Source organism: Pinus tabuliformis, chromosome 2_1 (genome assembly GCF_031772625.1).
Source record: "Pinus tabuliformis cultivar Carrire ecotype Pingquan chromosome 2_1, CPIR1, whole genome shotgun sequence".
NCBI lineage: Eukaryota > Viridiplantae > Streptophyta > Pinopsida > Pinales > Pinaceae > Pinus > Pinus tabuliformis.
The window spans coordinates 758,214,595-758,233,884 of NC_142299.1; the positions used below are offsets into that span (position 1 = coordinate 758,214,595).

At 39.8% G+C, this 19,290-nt stretch overlaps 1 protein-coding gene across 9 annotated transcripts in view; it reads left to right on the forward strand.

The window, feature by feature from the left end:
* PES1 (Esterase/lipase/thioesterase family protein) overlaps positions 1-19,290 on the forward strand; it is a 774,423-nt gene that overhangs the window by 333,187 nt on the left and 421,946 nt on the right. The window lies entirely within an intron of this gene.

Below are 19,290 nucleotides of genomic sequence, written 5' to 3' on the forward strand. Positions count from 1 at the left end.
AACACTAGGGAGAAGTGTTGCATGCAGAACATTCCAAAGGTTCAGGATCGGGTTCGAGTTGAATGCCTTTCTTGTTGAGAGGGAGTGTTGAAAATAGCATTTCGAGATACATTCCAATTTTAGTTAGTCCATGAACTAAAATTGAGAATTAAAATTCGAATTTGATCTTAGCAGTTGTTTGAAAAATAATTAATTAATTCATCTTGAGTTAATTAGTTGGAAAAAATCAAACATGAAGTCTATGTGAAGACATGCAACAGTTATCCCTTTGATTGAGGAAGTTATCCCTTAATTAAGGAGATCAGGATGAGTTGTACTTTGAGTTGTAATTAGTTAGCTCAGTTAACTGAGTTAAGTCCAGTTAGATTAGTTCCAACAGTTTGTGGAACTGATTGTGAGTTTAGTTAGTTAATGCATGCATGCATGTAACTAGTGTACTTCAAATAACTGAATATTCTCTCATAAATAACTCATGCATGTCAGTTCAGTCAAAGACCCAGTTGAGATCAGAGGAATGGACGGTGTACTATCAATTGGAGGAATTTTCCTATATAGGAAACTCATCCATGCAGAAGGAATTATCTCCTTCAGGATTGCGCAGTTATTTCAGAGGTCAGTGAGCAGTGTGTGAGGTAATTACACACAGGTGGCAGCTTGAGGACCCAAGAGAAATTGCGCAAGGAAACAGGAGGCTTGGAGGATTGAAGGAAGGCATATGTGTTGTCTATTCTGTCTATGAGCAGCAGTGAGGGATTGTGCTGAGAGCTGGATAGCTTGTGAGCTAAAGCTTTGTGTAATCCTGAGATATTTCCACTTGTATGATAATATATATAGCGGGGTTTTTAGCTGAGGCTTTCCCCAGAGTATTCTTTTGTGTTTCATGTGTATGATTTCTTCTTCTCTGTTATATGTGTTCCGATTGATCTTGCTCAAATTGATTAAGCTTCTGCAAAGTTTGATAGTAGAAGTAGATCAAGTATTTTGCTTTAGTACATTGCATTATCAGGTGATCTACAATGATAATTTCTACATGGTATCAAAGGTAGCTGATCTATAGAGAAATTTCTACACATCTTTCCATCTCCACCTGAACCTTTACATCTTCTTCCTCTACACCTCACACTACTCCCAAACTTTGTTTCCACAGTCATTCTGTTAAGGCAAATAGAGGACATCATGAGCATCACCCATGGTGCAAGATAGACCTCCGAAAGGTCTTAGGCTTGGCTAGGGGTCTCCCCCAACCTTCATCCACTTCCTCCTACCTTCATCCATCTTCTCCTACCCTCAAGACACCATTTATACCCTCAAAAGGCTCTTGGAACCCCTCCTATAGCAGCCCTGTAGCAAAGTTCTTTTCAACTAGTTTTGCTCCCCACTTCGATCCTAGCCTAGTTAAGTTGAATAATGGCCTCAACTTGTGATTTGACGATTAAGGAAGGCTCTTAGACCACTCCAACCTCCTTTCCTCAATACAAAACAGAGTTAGAATTAGTATTTGTTTTTCATAAGCATGTTAAGAGTTAGATTCCTTACTTTCAAGCAAATGTAGAGTAGATCAATGATACATGCAAGTACGTTACTAATTTGATTAAATTTGCAAAGTAGAGTAGCTTTACTTCTGCAAGTAGACTAGCCCTTTCTCTTTCATGCAATGTTAATTAGCATCTACATTTGAATGAATGGCATTCTCACTTTCATACAGGCTCAGTTATGTTTTCATAATAAGTTTTCACTATAGTTAGTTGGAGGAATGGTCCCTGAACACCTTGATCTGATTTCATGACTGAGGGTGACATGAGTAGAACCTAACCTACTGTGCATATAGCACTTTCACCTCTAAGTTTGTACGAACCCCGGGTTGATAATTTGAGTTGAGGAGCCCTTAGGAGTTGCAACACTCTTGGTGCAATACCAGGGCTCACCATTTTTAGGCGCCATTGTCGAAGAGGTGTCTAAGTAGGTGTTGTTTCTACTTAAGAATTGTTTGTTCTTTTTTGTTTTGCATCAGTCTTATTGCTTTGAAAATTCTTAAAAACAAATAAAAAAAATCAACAAAGCTAGTTCTTTCATGCCTCATAGGAGTAGGGCTAACCAAGGGAAATTCTAACCAAAAACCCCCACCCCCTCAAGCAATCAACCTCCATTCTTCTTCGGTGACTGTGAACTTGCCTCTCTGACTACAGGGGAGTTGGAAAACCCTTTGGGAGAGCCACCTGAAATATTTGAAGAAGCTATATGAGAAGAAGAACCTATCTCACCTACCTAAACTATGGCTGAAAACCAGAACAATGAGCTTTTCCCTATCAGAGAAACCAATGGAGAGGTTAGAATGAAAAATATAAGCCCTGATACCCTTCCACATTTCCATGGCCTAACCTCTGAAAATCCTGACACCTTCGTGTTTGAGTTTGTGGTTGTCTGTAGGACCTATGACTATGCCTCTAATGAGCATAAGCTGAAGGTGTTTCCTCCTACCCTCAAAGATGCAGTCTTGCACTGGTTTATGAGTCTACCTGGAGGCATCGTCACTACCTAGGCCCAAATGCAACAAACCTTCAATGATAAATACCAGGATTACTGTAGGTCCGAAGAAACAAAGCAGGAAATCTTTAGGACGACCCTTGGACCTAATGAATCTTTGGAGGATTATGAGGAGAGGTTTCAACTCAATTATAGGAGGGCCAACTGTACCCTTGATACTAAGTCACTCAAGATAGTTCTTCTTCGAGGGATTAGGGAAGATGTAATGGAAACCCTCAACATGATATCTAGAGGTTACTGATTTGATTAAATGTGCAAAGTAGAGTAGTTGTACTTTTGAAAGTAGACTAATCCTTTATCTTTCATGCAATGTTAATTAGCATATACATTTGAATGAATGGCATTCTCACTTTCATAGTTAGAATCAGGCACAGTTATGCTTTCATAAGAAGTTTTCACTATAGTTAGTTGGAGGAACGGTCCCTGAACACCTTGATCTGATTTCATGACTGAGGGTGACATGAATAGAACCTAACCTACTGTGCATATAGTATTGTCACCTCCACGTTTGTACGAACCCCAAGCTGATAATTTGAGTTGAGGGGCCCTTGGGAGTTGCAACACTCTTGGTGCAACACGAGGGCTCACCACTTGAAATCAATTTTCTTTTGTTTAAACTATTTCCTAGCTCCACCCTTCTCTCACGCCTATAAAGGTGACCCAGCCCCCTCATCTGTCCTCACAACTATCTCATTGCATTTATGTGAGCATTTGTGAGGAGTTTGTGAGCAGTTGGAGTTGGTTTTTGGAGGAGCATTGAGGAGGTTCTTGGGCGATCTTTGGAGCAAAATTGGTTATGTGTTTTTGTTTGATCTCTATATATTACATGTATTGGATAGTGCACTCAGTGCCATTTTGATATAATAGATATATTCATGAGAATGCTTTGATCAAGTGTTGGCTCCTCTCAATTATTCTAATGCTTTGAGTTTGGAAACATGAATGAAAATCCTTAAAAATATGATTTTTCATTAAAATTAAATATTTAATGTACTTTTTTACAAAGACAGAGTCATTGGAATCAACTAGTCTAAGTCAGAGTCTGAGTCGATGTTGACCCTCGACTAGAGGATTAGGTCATCAGGGGTTCCTGAGGAATTTTGAGGAGTTTTATGGGATCTGATGGCATTCGCTTCGCATATTCCATCATCCACACAACTTGCCTTTCGTTTCGTTGCATTCCAAAAACTTTCAAATAATGGGGTTATTATTGGGTCTAACTTAGTTAATTATGCTTGAGGTGGCATTCTGAGAGGATCATTTGATGGAACACCTCAGTGTAATAACTCATTGGAACCAGAACGAGAATTTCTATAGGATGGGATGATGAGAAGTGAATTTCAGTGGCTGGATAAAGTATGGTGGGCGATTTACCATTTTCCCAGATTAAAAATGACTTTAATTAGTCATTTAATTAAAAAGGGGAAAAATAATTAATTAGAAAAAAAGGCCAAAAGCATCTTGAGTGAAATAAAATAAAATTAAAATGTCGCTAAAGATAAAGTCAAGGGAGGAGCTTCTAGAATAATAATAAAATAATATGCTTCTAGAGGCTTGGGGATCTATCTTTGGATTCTTTAAAAGGAGGAGGAGGAGATCATTTGGGACATCCTTGAATTGAGCATTTTTCTTGTAGAGAGGTTTGGAGAACCGAGAGTTCCCAGCTTCAGCAGTAGCTCCAGGACAGAAACCCCCGGGTGATTTAGCAAGAGTGTGCGAGAACCCATATCTCTCCTTGGTGAATTCATCCAAAATTCACAGGTTGCAACTTATTGATTTCTAGTCTATTTCAGAGGCCAGTTGTGGCATTGTTACAGATCTTTTGAGGCCTTCACCTCAGCCATTTCCATTTTCTTGTATCATCATATTACATATGAATAAAATGAGGTTGAGTTTGTTGCATGTATATCTTGTCTATTCTTTAGCTGCAGTTTATATTTCCAATTTTGTCATTGATTTATGGTTCAAATTGCATAAATTGTTTGTGAAATTAATGGTGCAAAATTTTGAAGCAAAATTCTGCAAAATTTATAATTTCGAACATTACAATGCAGTTTATTTGCTACGGAAAATAACGAATAAAATCATAATTGCAATTTTCACCATAAAATGTTGCAGGAAATAAAATGTTGGAACTGAGAAAATAATAGCACACACGCAATAAAATTGACAGTTATTTTTGGACAAATGTCCCCAGAAAAACCCAATGTGGGAAAATCAGTGCAGCACATGAGGGTTTTATTATTATTATGCAACAATGAAAATCTGAGTACAATCTTGATGCCAAACTGGCTATCCTCAACAATTAATCTAGCCAAAGTTATTAGAGAGAATTATCTATCTCCCAAACAATCCCAACACAACCTGCGTTAGAAAAACTGGCCCTCAAGAACCATTTCACAGGCCCCTATGCAGTTCTTCTGCAGACCCTCACACACACAGCCATAATCTTCCTCTAATCAAGTAATTATGCTTGTTGCTGCCTCTAGAAATGGTTCTCTAGGCCTCTGGGGAATTATCCTAGCCTTTAGCAACTGAATCGACCTCCTGCTCAACCAAAATTGAACTACCTCACTGAGATTGCCTATGCAGTCCCTGTGCAGTCTCTAGTGGGAAACTCCTCCAGAATCACTATCTCTACTCCCTCTCTGTGTCCCTTCTCTTCTTCCTTGCTCAACCTCTGCAGTTGAATAGCTAGATCTGCCAAGGAACTCAACCTCACTTATATCTTCTCCATCTACCCATCGAGTTGCTCTTATAATCTCTAACTGGTGAACCAACGACCATGACTAGATCCCCATAAATGACTAAGATCATCTCCAACTCGATCTATGTGAGTTTCTTGAGAATTCTCACCTTTCTCAATTAATTGTTGTTAATTAATCATTGTTAGGGGTTTTATATGTTATATTAATTTCCCTTCACTCAAAATGTCAACCGAGATTCGTAATCTTAGAGCTGCAAAATATCACGGTTTTTGGTACAAATCCAACTATCTAATCCACATTGTATTTAATCCTAAGATCAGCCTAGTACTAAATGAAGTACCAAATACTCAACTCAAGTCTATGTCTTAACTCCACGTTCGAAAATCAGTCACTACTCTAATCAAACCAACTGAAGTGATGAAACCTATTAATTACCGCTTGAAAGTGCTAAATAACATAAATCAAAGGACTAATTTACTCTAACAATATGTAGTGTTTATAGTACTCGAATTTTAACTTATTCAAATCTAGCGTAATTACTTAGATCGATCCAAGTCGTATATCCTATTCAAACTTAGCAAATTTATCAATAACATACCCCAATCAAATAACTCTAATAATGACTTAACTCAAAAGGACTCATTCACTCAGAATTCCAACCCTAGGGTTTTCAATCAAACCAAATCTCACTCATCTCTAACCTGTTAACAAATTATTGTTCTAACAATAATACATAAGTCTGGAAATGTTATTCAATTCGGAAACAAGAGATCATTCAAAAAACAATAAAAATTATAATACCAACCACACGTTTGTTGTTTCTGCTTTGAAAATTAACTAAAAGCAAACCAATATCATAGTGAAGGAATTCATAGTTTAATTTGTTGCCAAATCGATAAGCATCCAATTTGAAAATTTCTGACTACAGAGTCCTCTGTTTGAATTGAAAGATAGAGATTTTGATTAATAAATAGTTCAAACACTCCATTTCAAGTCTCAAAGTTTACAAGTCGAAATGTTTCAAATCCAAGAATTTTTCACTAAGAATGTTTCAACCTCCAGACTGAAATATAAATCTTAGTAACTGGAAATTAAATATTCAAAAACTGAAGAATTCAATTAACTGTAATCACACTCAGAATATTATCAACCATTCTACAAGTATTCTATATCAATATACATCTATTCCTACTCTAACTTGAATTGATTACAACTTGAATGAGATCAGTGGTGGGCCCTGAGCACGACCTTAGACAAGTTAAACTATAACAATAAACTTACAGATTAATAACACATAAAATCATGAAATAGAAGCTGAGGTTACTATATTAACAACCTTTCAACAATACGTATATGAAGTAAGTCCAAGCTGAAATAAGACAAATTTTTTGAAAATGTTCAAATTCATTGTTCTCTCCTGCTCACTTGCCAACTCCTATAGCACTGTTAATCTCTCCTTTAAAGAGATCATGGCCTAAAGATAGCTTAAATGAATGAACAAGAAAAATAGTACAAAATATGATCTGGACTTAATTAAGGCAAGTTAGATATTCGAAGATCACCCATACAATCTAGCATATCCATAAGGATCTTGTCGTGGTACTATTCTTGGGAGGAAGTTGTTGTCTTTGGTGTCAAAAGAAACACGATAAGATGACATTGTTGCTTGGGAATCATTGTCTAGTTGACTGGTACCAAATTCTGGAACATGGTACTGAATTAAGTGCAGAACTAAGTACCAAACAGCTGCCATGTGCAATGCGAACTTAAATATTGATCCTCCAATGTAATCTGCCAATGCCATCAAGTTCCTATCCTCATGCTTAAGAATCCTAGTAAAGTTACAACCAAATTTAGTCAAAAGAATATGAACTCACTTAACATCTATCTAGACTAACCAAAGACATATGAAAATAGGCCTAATTGTGACTTTACCTCCATTCATTAACTAGAACCATTTGACAAGGATAGGATAGCTTTTGAGGTGTCAAAAAGGGTCAAAATGGAATAGGTTATTATAAAAGGTAGCAAGATAGGGTGTCCAAAAAGAGACAAAAGTAGGCCCCAACAATCACTTTTCCTAAGTTAGACTTGGGAAATATTTAATTATTGATCAATTATCTTAATTGAGCCATCTCTAGGTGTTTTCTTCTGTAACTTTTCTGGGTTTTGGAGATCTAGTGTTTCTTAGCCTCTCTAACCAAAGTCGAGACTAGAACACCTATCCAATGCTACAAAACTAACAACTCCTACCTAGGGAGGTAACATTATTACGTGATCAAAGCCCCAAATTTGGAAGGGAAGCCTTGTATGAAGTGTCAATTTTCCCTTGACTAACAACCTTGGTTTACTTAGATGCAGTAATGATTATTGTACCTGATGGTGAAGATGCAGCACTAGACATTCTGTGTGACTGGAAAGTGGTTTTCATCATGGGTTGGGCAACTTAACTAGGGCCCAAGTCCACTAGAAGAGCATATCACACCCTATAGGTGAAGTGTTGAGAGCCATGGGACTCCTACTACTTTCAGAGCATCATTCCTCTCCATGGGCACCCACAGCATCCCCAGCAGTTTGCACTTTGCCCCACATTATTCATGAGATGATGCACTTGGACCAGCATGACCCAACCGACTTAGATGTGATCACGTGGTTTGGTAGTTGATCTGAAGCCCAGATGAGGTTTGTCTCACCCCTTGAGACATGGGAGGGATAGAACCATTCTCAAAGCCCTCAACGTTGGAGCAGAACTAGGCTATTCTATCACCACGATACCCATGAGACCCATTTGTGCCCGAAACACAAAATTGGGGCCCACAAGATGATTTGCATGGATATTTAGGGGCCAACCCCTAGATCATGATTTATGGAACCCTCTACAAACTTGACACCAGAGGAGCCCAATGCATGCCCTAGAAGGGCCTACACATGCATGACATCAACATTTCGGCCTCTTTTGTGGGTTAATTGTTATGTTTTTCATTGGCTATGAGGTTGCCTTGTAACCTCACCTGGTATTAGACCATTATTTATGACTTGAGGGGCTTTAGGCTAAAATTAGAGATCATTGAACATGTCTAAAATGGAGAGAGATCATTTCATTCTCTCATCATGATCACTTGGAGAATTCGAACCTCTAAGAGGAACTCGCACTTCCTTCTTTGTGGCTATTGGAGATTCTTGGAACGCATTTTGGTGATTGGAAGCTATTTTGGATTGTCTTTGGAGCTATTTCTTTGGTTAATGGATGGATATACTACATGTTATCTTGTAAGTGCCTATTGTTGAACGTTATTATTTTGATTTGTCTAATGTCTGGAATTGTTGCTCCTAGATTATACTTGATTATGCCCTAATTTGTTGAAAATGAATTTTGAAGATTATCTAGTTGAGAACTACATATGCTACTCATTATATAACATGTAATGAATTTTTCTAGTGGAGGAATTATTATAATTCTCCATGAAACTCCATTTATCATTGAGTGGGTAAATGTTGTAATATTGATACCTATGGCATCAAGTTTCGGCCTCCTTAGCAACAAATTAGGATTATCTAGAGCATCCTTTACTCCATATGCCCAAAGGAAAAGGCACTAATCAAAGTCTTTGGTGATCATCTCAAAATTTTATTCATAAATTTATCTCCTTAAAATCGGCCCTTTTAAGGCTAGGGTGAAAATCTAGGGCTTGCAACGAAATTTTAGGGAGGAGGCTTTTTGGTGATTTGAGAGCCTAAACATCAAGAGATAGGTCTAGGCTACCTAACCTATCAATTTGGTGGGCATCCACTCAAATTTCATCCATAAAATCTCTTGCCCTAGGTGTTGCTCTAAGAGGGAAACCCTAGTTTCTTTTCCTCTCAACTTGAGGACTTTCTTGAGGGTTTCATGAGCCTTGGCTTAGTTGAATATCATTGTAAGAAACCCTTTCTCTTGGGCCTTGACCTTGTGAATACCTATCACCATCGAAAAATCTCAAAACCCTAGGTCTTGAGCCTTCTTTTCTAGGGCTTTTCTTTGAGAGTGTTTTTCTTCTTTGAAGCCTTGTACCTTTAGTGTCTCCCTTTGAATAAGCTTTAGTAGGGTCACTTTGTACCTTATCATTCGCATATCCATTTTAAGTGATTCCTTCCTACCAGACTCCTCCCATTGATGAAAGTTCGCAAAGAGAAGGGGGTTTTGGCTGAAGTGACATTAGGCCTCTACCCCATTGTTAGCATTTTCTCTAGCTTTTGTCTTGTAGGGTTTCTCTCTCCAAAGCTCACTAGATTTTTTCTTAACAGGACCAGTTGATGGAGGTCATTCTAAGTGTATAGATGTATGGAGGGAGAAATAGTGGACACATGAATTACCCCTTTCCTTGACCTTCTTTTTCCACCCTTCTAGTGTGTGTTTTATTTCCTTTCGATAATGCTTTAATAGGGAGCGTAGCTTAGGTGTCCAAGATTGCTTTTAATGATAAAGCATTTATTTACCCCTTAATGAGGAGTCAACTTCTTCCATTATCACCATCTTATGCTTTTACCTTTCTTTTAGCTACATCAACCCCCAAGGAAACGTTTTCAACCCAAATTCAAGGCTAAGGATATAAGGGTGACAATCCCAATGAACCAATGACAACAAACTGGAAGGATGGATATGAAATTTGGGGAATGGTGGAGAGTGGTAAGTATGAAAAAGTTATGGACACAACTTTAATCCGAGTTTCCCTAGTAGTAACCCTCCTAAAACCCTAAGGCTTCAGAGGAGGTCCCACTAGACTACGGTCAAAAGCTAAGCTCCTTGGTAAGGTGAGAGAATAGGTTTATAGTCAAAATCAGTCAATCATCCAAACCACCCCTTACTCCATGTTAAAATTCCCAAAATACTAAGCAAAAGCACATGACTGCAAAATGGTTATAGTACCTGCCGAATGATGACCTTCCTTCAAGAGGAATGTGGGATAATGAGAGGTGTCTAACTGATGCAAATGGAAAAGGAATATGGCATCATCATATATTGCACGATCTAGGGATACTAGATCGCTAGCTAGCCAATGAAGGACATAAATTTTCTCCTATGGGTTTACCCACTTTTTGGTAGGTAACATTCCCAACATGGAAATGTTGTTGCAGCGGATTACAAGATCTTAGATGATGTATTTCCTCGATGGTTTCTCTAGTTATAATCAAGTATTAGTAAAATAGGGCAAGTCTTAGTATTAGAATGCCTTTTAGGTTGTAGAACGTGGTGCAACATTCCAGTGGGCAATGGACTCTGCATTTCGAGACATCACCAAGAGATCATGGAGGTCCATCAGGATGACCTCATTGTATTCTTAAAGAACCACAAGGATCACATAAGTCATTTAAATAAGGTATTTGAGACATGCAAAAGAAGTGGGATCTCATTAAATCCCAAGAAGACAATGTCGGGTATTACCAAAGGAAACTTTTTAGGTCATATAGGAGGAGTTAGAGTGGACCCTGAGATAGTTCGAGCCATTCAACAAATTTAGCAACCAAGGGATGTGAAGGAGCTCCAATCATTCTCCAATAAAGTAAATTTCACTAGGATGTTTATCCCTAATATTGCAAAAATTACAAAACCTATAAACAAGTTGTTAAAGAAGGATGCCACTTTCCCACACTCCAGGCATGGTGAGTCCCAATAACAATAAGGAGTTCATCATATTTTGATTTGCTTCGAATGCCACCATAGTTGGAGTCCTTCAAAAGAATGATAAAGGATATGAACAAGCTATAACATTCATGATCAAGATGCTTAGGGATGTTGAGCTTAATTATGCTATGATAAAAAAGCAAGCCTATGCATTAGTCAAATCACTAAAGCACTTTCATACCTATGTGGTCTATTCAAGGATAATGGCATTTGTTCCTCATCCTATAGTCAAGGAGATCTTATGACAATAGAATTGCCTAGGAACAAATGGAAAGTGGGTAGCAAATATTCAAGGGTATGATCTCAAGATTAAGCTCACTAAAGTGATTAAGGGTCAAGGACTTGCTAAACTCATGGCTAAAGGAAACGATAAAACCCTCAAGATTAAAAATGTTCTTTGTTCCTTAATTAGTTCAATCACTCAAGAGTTGGAGAGTATTAAATGGTATGAAGATATAATCTATTATTTCAAACTCTTGAGAAATCCTTGACATCTTCCTTAGCATAAATGCAAATTGTAGAGCCTAAAGACTTCTAAATATTGATGAATATGGATGTGTAGTTGTCTTAACTACGTAATGGCCACTACATAGTCTTTGATGGAATTCCTTAATCAAGGTTTGGGCTTCATCCGGATTTACACACCTTAGTATTAAACAAAAGACACAAGTATTTTACGCTAGGAAAACCCACTAAAGGGAAAAATCCAGCAACTATTTCTTAAAGAAATTATTCACTTCAGCAAGAGATACAATCTGATCCTTATAATCAAAATAAAGTCAACTTGACCAATAGCAAAACCCAGGTCAAACCTAGTCAAATTGTCTGCCCAAAATTTCGATCTGCCCAAAAACTTGACCTTCTGCTTTTGCTTCAGAAACTCAGCTTTTTGTGTTTGATTCAGAAACTTGGCTTTCTACATCTGCTTCAGAAACTTGAATTTCTACGTCTGCTTCAGAAACTTGGCTTTCTGTGTGTTGTCTCCTTTGCTTAGATGAATAGAATATATCTTGTCTTGTGAGATCCGAATTGTCCAAGAGGAGGAAGTCAAATGGCATATATAGTGATCTTGGGAGGCTGAATTGGTGTGTACCTTCATTGGGCCGACTTGACGCTAACCTTATGTTTGGAGGCAAAAATTCAAAATTTAGAAATTCAAAATTTCCTCTTTAACATGAAAAACATGTCATGTATTTGTTACTACATCTATATGAAAGGCTAAAACATTAATTTTGAAGACCAACCATAGCGACAAAAATTCAACACTCCTTCTTAGTTAGGGAGGTATTCATAATGACTATCCAAGTTTTGAAAAAAAAACCTCCAAAGGTTGAATGAGCTAGCTATGTTGATGTGTCAATCCACTACATGTATAAAGCATTTTGCATCAGCATCATGGTCAACAAGTCGTCATTTGGAGCAATTCACCAATTATCCATGTCGTCACTTAGAACCTGGTCAACACCTGTGACCTATGGTGAAACAATGGGATATTACCATTCCTACATGCTAATTGAATGGTAAATCTCTTTCCCACTGCTAGAGGCACTCACTTGCCCACCAAGGGAGCACTTTGGGCCTTGATTCTCTTTGGACCATTCTCCCTAGCCACATTTTGTGGTCCATGGTCAATGCTTTGACCTGTCTATATCCTGACCTAGGGAGAATGTCTGCCCCTTGATGCTGCAATATCAACACTCCCTCTGACTGAGGGAAGCATTCTCAACTAATCTAAACTTGTTCCTAAAGTATACAAACTTCACCCTGGGACAAAGGCTTTGTGAGAATGTCAACATCCTGCTCGTCTGTAGAAAATAATTGGAGCCTCATTGTTCCCTTTTGTACCATGTCCCAGATGTGGAGGTACCATGATCTCGATGTGCTTCACCCTAACATCACAGTCATCTCCTGCACCCGATCAAACAATCCTATGAATAGCTTTTGAAGCCACACTGAATCACGACACACCAAAGTAGCTTAACACTTAGTTTCTTTAGATTAGTTACCATGAAAGTGGCCATGGACTAGCTCTCCATCATCCCAAATCTCTGAAGGATCATGATAATATGCTTACTCGACTTCTGCCATACTTCTAGTTCTAAGAAGTAATGTATCCAACCAAGATCCTTCATCTCAAACTCAGAGATCAACTCCCTCTGACACTGAAGCGGGGCTTGATTGCTCCCTCTATCACGAAAGCAAATCCTCTTGCCACTACTGCTCCCTTTGTTACATGAGTCCTTTTATTCCTGTCAGCCACAAGACATATAATAACAAGATCAACCTTGATCAATTAATCCAAGTATACCAAGTCCTGTACAAAGCCTTCTAAAGCAAACTATTCTTCATAATTCTTTCCCTCTTCTTGTGAGAATCCTTTCTTTGTACTTCTCTATGTTTCCATCTGCTACTTGCTAGATCCTATAGATCCACTTAGAAGTCACCGTTGACTTCTCTTCGACACAATTTCCTTCATCATGACATCCTTCAATTTTGTTGGCTTGTCTGCTCCCTCTGAACTAGGAGCTCGTCCAGTCATCAAGTGCGATTATAGATGTTAGTAAGATTTTATGTAATGTTCCTAATTAGGAAAAAAAGTTATATGCAAAGAAAATAGTACATGCAACACAAAAATTCAGAAAATTCAGTGAACACCCATAGAAACTCCAAAAATGCCATTCAGCTGAGCCAATTTATTAAATATATGGAGCAAGAGTACAATGGTATGGAAGGAGTGCACCTAGGATTGCCTCAATGGCAAGCTTGAAAAGACCTAGGTGATAAGATAGAATTCCTGGATGAGAGAATGATTTGCTTTAATGATGCCCTGCGCTACCCCAGAAAACTGCACGGTCTATTGGAAAGATACTGCTAAAAATCCCACCTCCGATGCTCAGAAAATTCTGCAAATTTAGCCCCAAGTTCCTCTCAAATAACTCACCAAAACCCATAAAGGGTTTGGTTTGGTTTTGACCTCCAAAAATTGACCCCAATTACCACGTCCTCCCCAACTGACTGGAAAATTCGGCTTGTCTGCAATTTGCCTGAAAAAAGCCTCCCAATATCTCTAAAAATGTTAAGTTTCACCTCCCCTAAGATCTCCTTATATCCCCCAACAAATCTCAACTCCTAAGAACTTCCCTCAAACTCCCACGTGTGTCGAGAAACTGGCTACTGCGCAGGCCTTGGATGTACAAATTCGACTGCCTCCAATCAGCAATCTTCTTCCCCAAAACTCCTTAATAAGCTTGATCTTCCCTTGGAGCTTCTATGCTAAATTTCTCCTGGCAAACACCACCTAGAAGATAGGTGAAATGAGAAAAGCATGATTCCCTCCTGCGTCCTCCCAGAACATGCACTGGCTGAGAGAAAGGTTGTGTATTTAGCTCTAAATCCCTCCAAACTCTCCTCCAACTTGGCACAATCTTACCTCCCTAGGGTGGCACTATAGTCCACCAAAAGAAGGGTGAGCTCTCCCCTTGGAAAACTTTGTGCTGAACAACATTGTGACCCAGCTAAGCAGCTTGAGCAACAATAGAAAGTATGATGGACAAAAGACCCCAAATGTTGTTGAGCTTATTCTATTTATAATTTTTGAGTTTCCTTTCCCATGTGGGTCCCTCTAACAAGCTTTTTGACCCCTTTCCTTGGTAATTTGCATTTCCTACTAAGCAAGTGCGTTTTACAAATGAGTGTAGCCCCCAAGCTCCACTAGCAAAAATATTTTGGCCTCCCTTTTCCCTAAGTCTTACTCCAAAAATTTGTGGGTCCCATAGTCAACAAAAATGCCAAAATTGTGGAAATAAACTGAAGGAAAATTATTTTAGGAAGGGATATTATAGTCCTCCCCTCCCAAATGTTGCTTGTCCTCAAGCAACTTTAGTGTTGGATGCTCAAGTATGTGGTCACCCTCCCAAGTGGCATCCTCATCCGATAAGTTCCTCTAGTGTACTAAGTACTCCCTAATGGTTCTGCTCCTCAGCTTCCTCTCCCCAGTGTCCAAAATGGCTTTTGGTTCCAGAACCAGATGCCCCTCGTCATCGAGTGGAGGCAACTCCGTAACAGTTGTCACCTGTTGTCCCAACACCTTCTTGATGTTAAGTTTTCTGATTGTTCTTTGTTGAATCAGTTACTTTAGCCCAAATTACTTCTTCTTCATTAACAATGCATTCAATTATTAGCAGTATAACCAATCATAAATGTAACTGAAGAAATAACAATGTATGCAGTGACAAAGAAGAAAATAGCACAACCATAAGAGACAACAGATTGGTCCAAGACCAAGGGAAAACCCCACAAGGGGGGAACCCTTTCAAATCTTCTTCTTTAATAGATCGTCATAAAAAGATTTCAGCGAAGAGTACAATGAGCTCAATACATATGTTTGTAGCAGAAACTAACAAATCAGATCTAGAGATCTGTATAATAGCAGAGAGAAAATTAGATCTACCAGATCACCAAAGTCAACTGAAGCCAAGATGTCAAACCCTAGAGATGAACTATGGTCGCCCTCATCAAAACTGTTTGTGTGTGGCCGAAATTCCCTGGTCGATCTCTCGGATACTATATGAGGGCAACTGTGACTGCTCAGTCGCTCTCAGGAAGTCTCTGTGCATGTGACCGGGGTGCAACACACTTGAAACCCTTGGTCGCTCCCTTACAGTTGTTGTGCGAGCATCCAGGATGGTCTGGATGCTCTTAGGCGACTTTGTGCAGGCATCCGGGGACTTGAACCTTCCAATCTGCTTCTGAACCCTTAGTCGCTCTCATAAGCCTATCTCCCGGCGTCCAGAGAGCCTTAGTCGCTCTCTTATCCACTTTGTGCCAGTGTCCAGGGACCAAAATGCCCTATTTTGTGCCAGCTTCCGAGATCCAGAAAACCCTAATCCAAAGCGAACCTTTCGCCTGTGATTTTGAACACTGTGCGAACTCCTTTCGTAGAACCTATGCAAACCAAGACAAAAATAGAAGAATAGAAAATGACTTGATCAATGTGTTGAAATGAACTTGAGGTCGCTTCTATTTATAGGCTTTCCTGAGGGTTAACTTGGGGTTAAGGTTGACCCAAGCAGTTACTCATGTGGTTAGGGCCGACCCATTCCATAACGTATGAATGAATAAAATAATTCAAAACTTAACTTCTGCTTGACCAAATTGGGTGATCTTTAGGTTGATTTTGGTCCTCTCAAAAAGCGGAATTTAATGCAAGTATCATCTCGGTCATTTGAGTTGTCCAATGAGAATTTGACCCTAGTTGCAAAAATTAACACTTGAGCCATGAGACATGAAAGACATTATGAATCTTGCTCCCCGACAGAAGCTCCAACTCATAGGCCACCTCTCCAACTCTCCTAGTCACCCAGTTTGGCCCATAGAAACGGGGTTGTAGCTTCTCGGCTCCCTTTTGTTTCAGTGCATACTGACGATATGGATGTAGTCGCAAGAAGACTATGTCCCCCTCCTCAAACTGTCTCTCAATCTTGTGCCTATCTGTGTACACCTTTTGTTGATTTTGAGTTGTCAATAGGTTATCCTTGAGAGCCTTGAGGATATCTTGGCTCTCTTGGATCCAATCCAGTGTTGCAGGAAACGCCCCCCCGAATCAAAACCCCAATCTGCGATCCGTACGAATGCATGGGGGAAGCACCGTCTCAAACGCATTTCGGGCTGATAAACACGCTTCCTGGAAATTTCAAGAAGGGTGTGCCCGAAACACGTTTCGGACGGCACTTCGGCCGTACGAAGCATACGGATCACGAGCTTCCTCCATGCTTTTTTTTATATGAATTTTTTGAGCAATTCTAGGATGATGATGATCGTGTTGAGATGCCACCCCCATCTGGTCCCTTGGTTCCTAGGTTCCATGGTTCAACACCAACAGCAGAGGGTTCGTCTTCATCAGTTTCAGTGCCACAACTTCCACAAGCACCATCTTCTTCATTGCCACCACATGGAGGCCCGCCGCCACGTTCTCTTCATGGTGGAAGGAGGAGAGATTAGTAGATATATTCACAATTTGCTACTTTTGTCATAGATTAATCATTAGACTTGTAGGCTTGTGAATTTGAACCTTTTTGGCTTGGCGGTGACCAAGTGACCTATTTTGTAAACATTATTATTTGAATTTTGGACATGACAAATGTTGATAGTTGCTCACTTGCTAGATAAATCATAATATGCTATATGCTTTATGTTTTATAATATGCTTAAAAATTTGATGTATGTTTGTAATTGCTAGAATATAGATGGTTGATGCTCGAATAGTTAATCATTGATGTACATACTACATACTAGTAACTACAATGGAATCATGGATGCCATATCTATCTTGATTTATGCAAAAATATGCATGTTTTCATGTCTTCTACAACTAATTTGGTATTTGGGATGTTTGTTTTGAATATAAATGCAAAAAAAATATTTAAAATATATATATATATATAGCAGACGCTTCACTTCTTAGATTTTTGGAAAATGACGCTTTAGCGTCCCCGCTTCCAAAAAATGTCCCCGTTTCGTCCCCGCTTCTGCAACATTGATCCAATCTTTGGCCTATGGGGCCCAACTGTCTCCCAAAACAATGTCAACAAAAGATAAAGCATCATAACCATACAAGGCATGAAAAGGCGACATACCAATGGACATGTGGTGGGTGGTGTTGTAGCAGTACTCGCCCAAATGCAACCACTGAATCCATGCTCTCTGTTGCTCGGTCACATAGTTCCATAGATAGCCCTCCAACCATTTGTTGACCCTCTCAGTTTGACCACCCGTTTGTGGGTGGTAGCTAGTGTTGGGGGTGAGATCAGTGCCCACTAATCCAAAAATCTCTTGCCAGAATGCCCCCATGAACCAACTGTCTTTGTCACTAACTATGTTCTTAGGGACTCCATGCAAGCAAAAGACCTCCCTAAAGAATAACTTGGCCACCTATGACGCTAAATACCGTGCTGGAATGGCGAAGAAATGAGCCAATCCACCACCACATAAATACAATCTTTGCCCTGCACCGTAGGGAGCCCCGTGATAAAATCCATGCAGATACTCTCCCACTTCCCCTCAAGGATGGGAAGTGGCTGCAACAACCCAGCTGGATGGGTCAACTCCCCCTTATTCCTCTAGCAAGCCTCACACTCCTGCACATATCTCAATACATCCCCCTTGAGGCCTTTCCATGTGAAATGCTCTCTGACCGTCATATATGTCTTCCAAAACCCCTGGTGCCCTGACAATGGAGAGTCATGAGCTGCATGGAGAATCCTCTCCCTCAACTGTGAACCCGACACCAAGAATATGCACCCTTTGTAGTATATGATGTCAGCCATCACCCTATAACGCTCATCAGTGTGTGTACCCTCCAGAATCTCACATGCCCGCCGATCTTTGGAGTACTCCACCAACAACTGCACCTTCCAATCATGGCAAATGCTCATGAGTGAAAGTGTCACGGGTCTCCTGGATAATGCATCTGCTACCACATTGTGTTTTCCCTTGACATACTCAATATCAAAGTTGTAGGTCTGCACCTTGCTGACCCACCTCTGCTGCCTATCACTGAGGCTCTGCTTCCCCATAAAATGGCGAAGACTATTGTGATCAGTGTTCACCTGGAATATGTTGCCCACCGATACTACTGGAATTTGGCCAACGAATACATGATGGCCAATATCTCCTTGTCATAAATATAATACGACCTCTCATGCAGAAGGAGCTTTTGGCTATCGAAACCGATGGGGTTTCCATCCTGAGATAAAACTGTGCCAACCCCCTCACTTGATGCTTCACACTCTAAGGTGAATGGCTGAGTGAAATCCGGGAGTGCCAAGACTGGGCAACTACTCATCACCTCCTTGAGGCGATCAAATGTTGACTGTGCTCTATCTGTCCGTGCAAAAGCCCCCTTCTTTGTCAGATCTGTGAAGGGAGTTGCCACTATGAGAATCCCTTTACGAACTTCCTATAATAGGTGCATATGCCCACAAATCCCTTCAACTCAGTCACATTCCGGGGCACTGGCCAATCCCGGATGACCCCGATCTTCTCATCATGCACCCTCACTCCATTTGCGCCAATGATGTGCCCCAGGTAGACCATCTTTGTCAACCTGAACTCGCACTTGGACAGTTTGGCGTAGAACTGTTGCTCCTCTAAAATGTGTAACACCACCTCCAAGTGCTCCTCCCAAGTCCTGTTGTAAATCAAGATGTCATCGAAGAATACCAACATAAACTTCCGCAACTACCCACGGAACACATGGTTCATACATGACTGGAAGGTGGCAGGTGCATTGGTCATCCCGAAGGGCATAACCAGGAACTCAAAATGCCCATAGTAGCACCTGAAGGCCATCTCGGGGATGTCCTGATCGCTCACTCT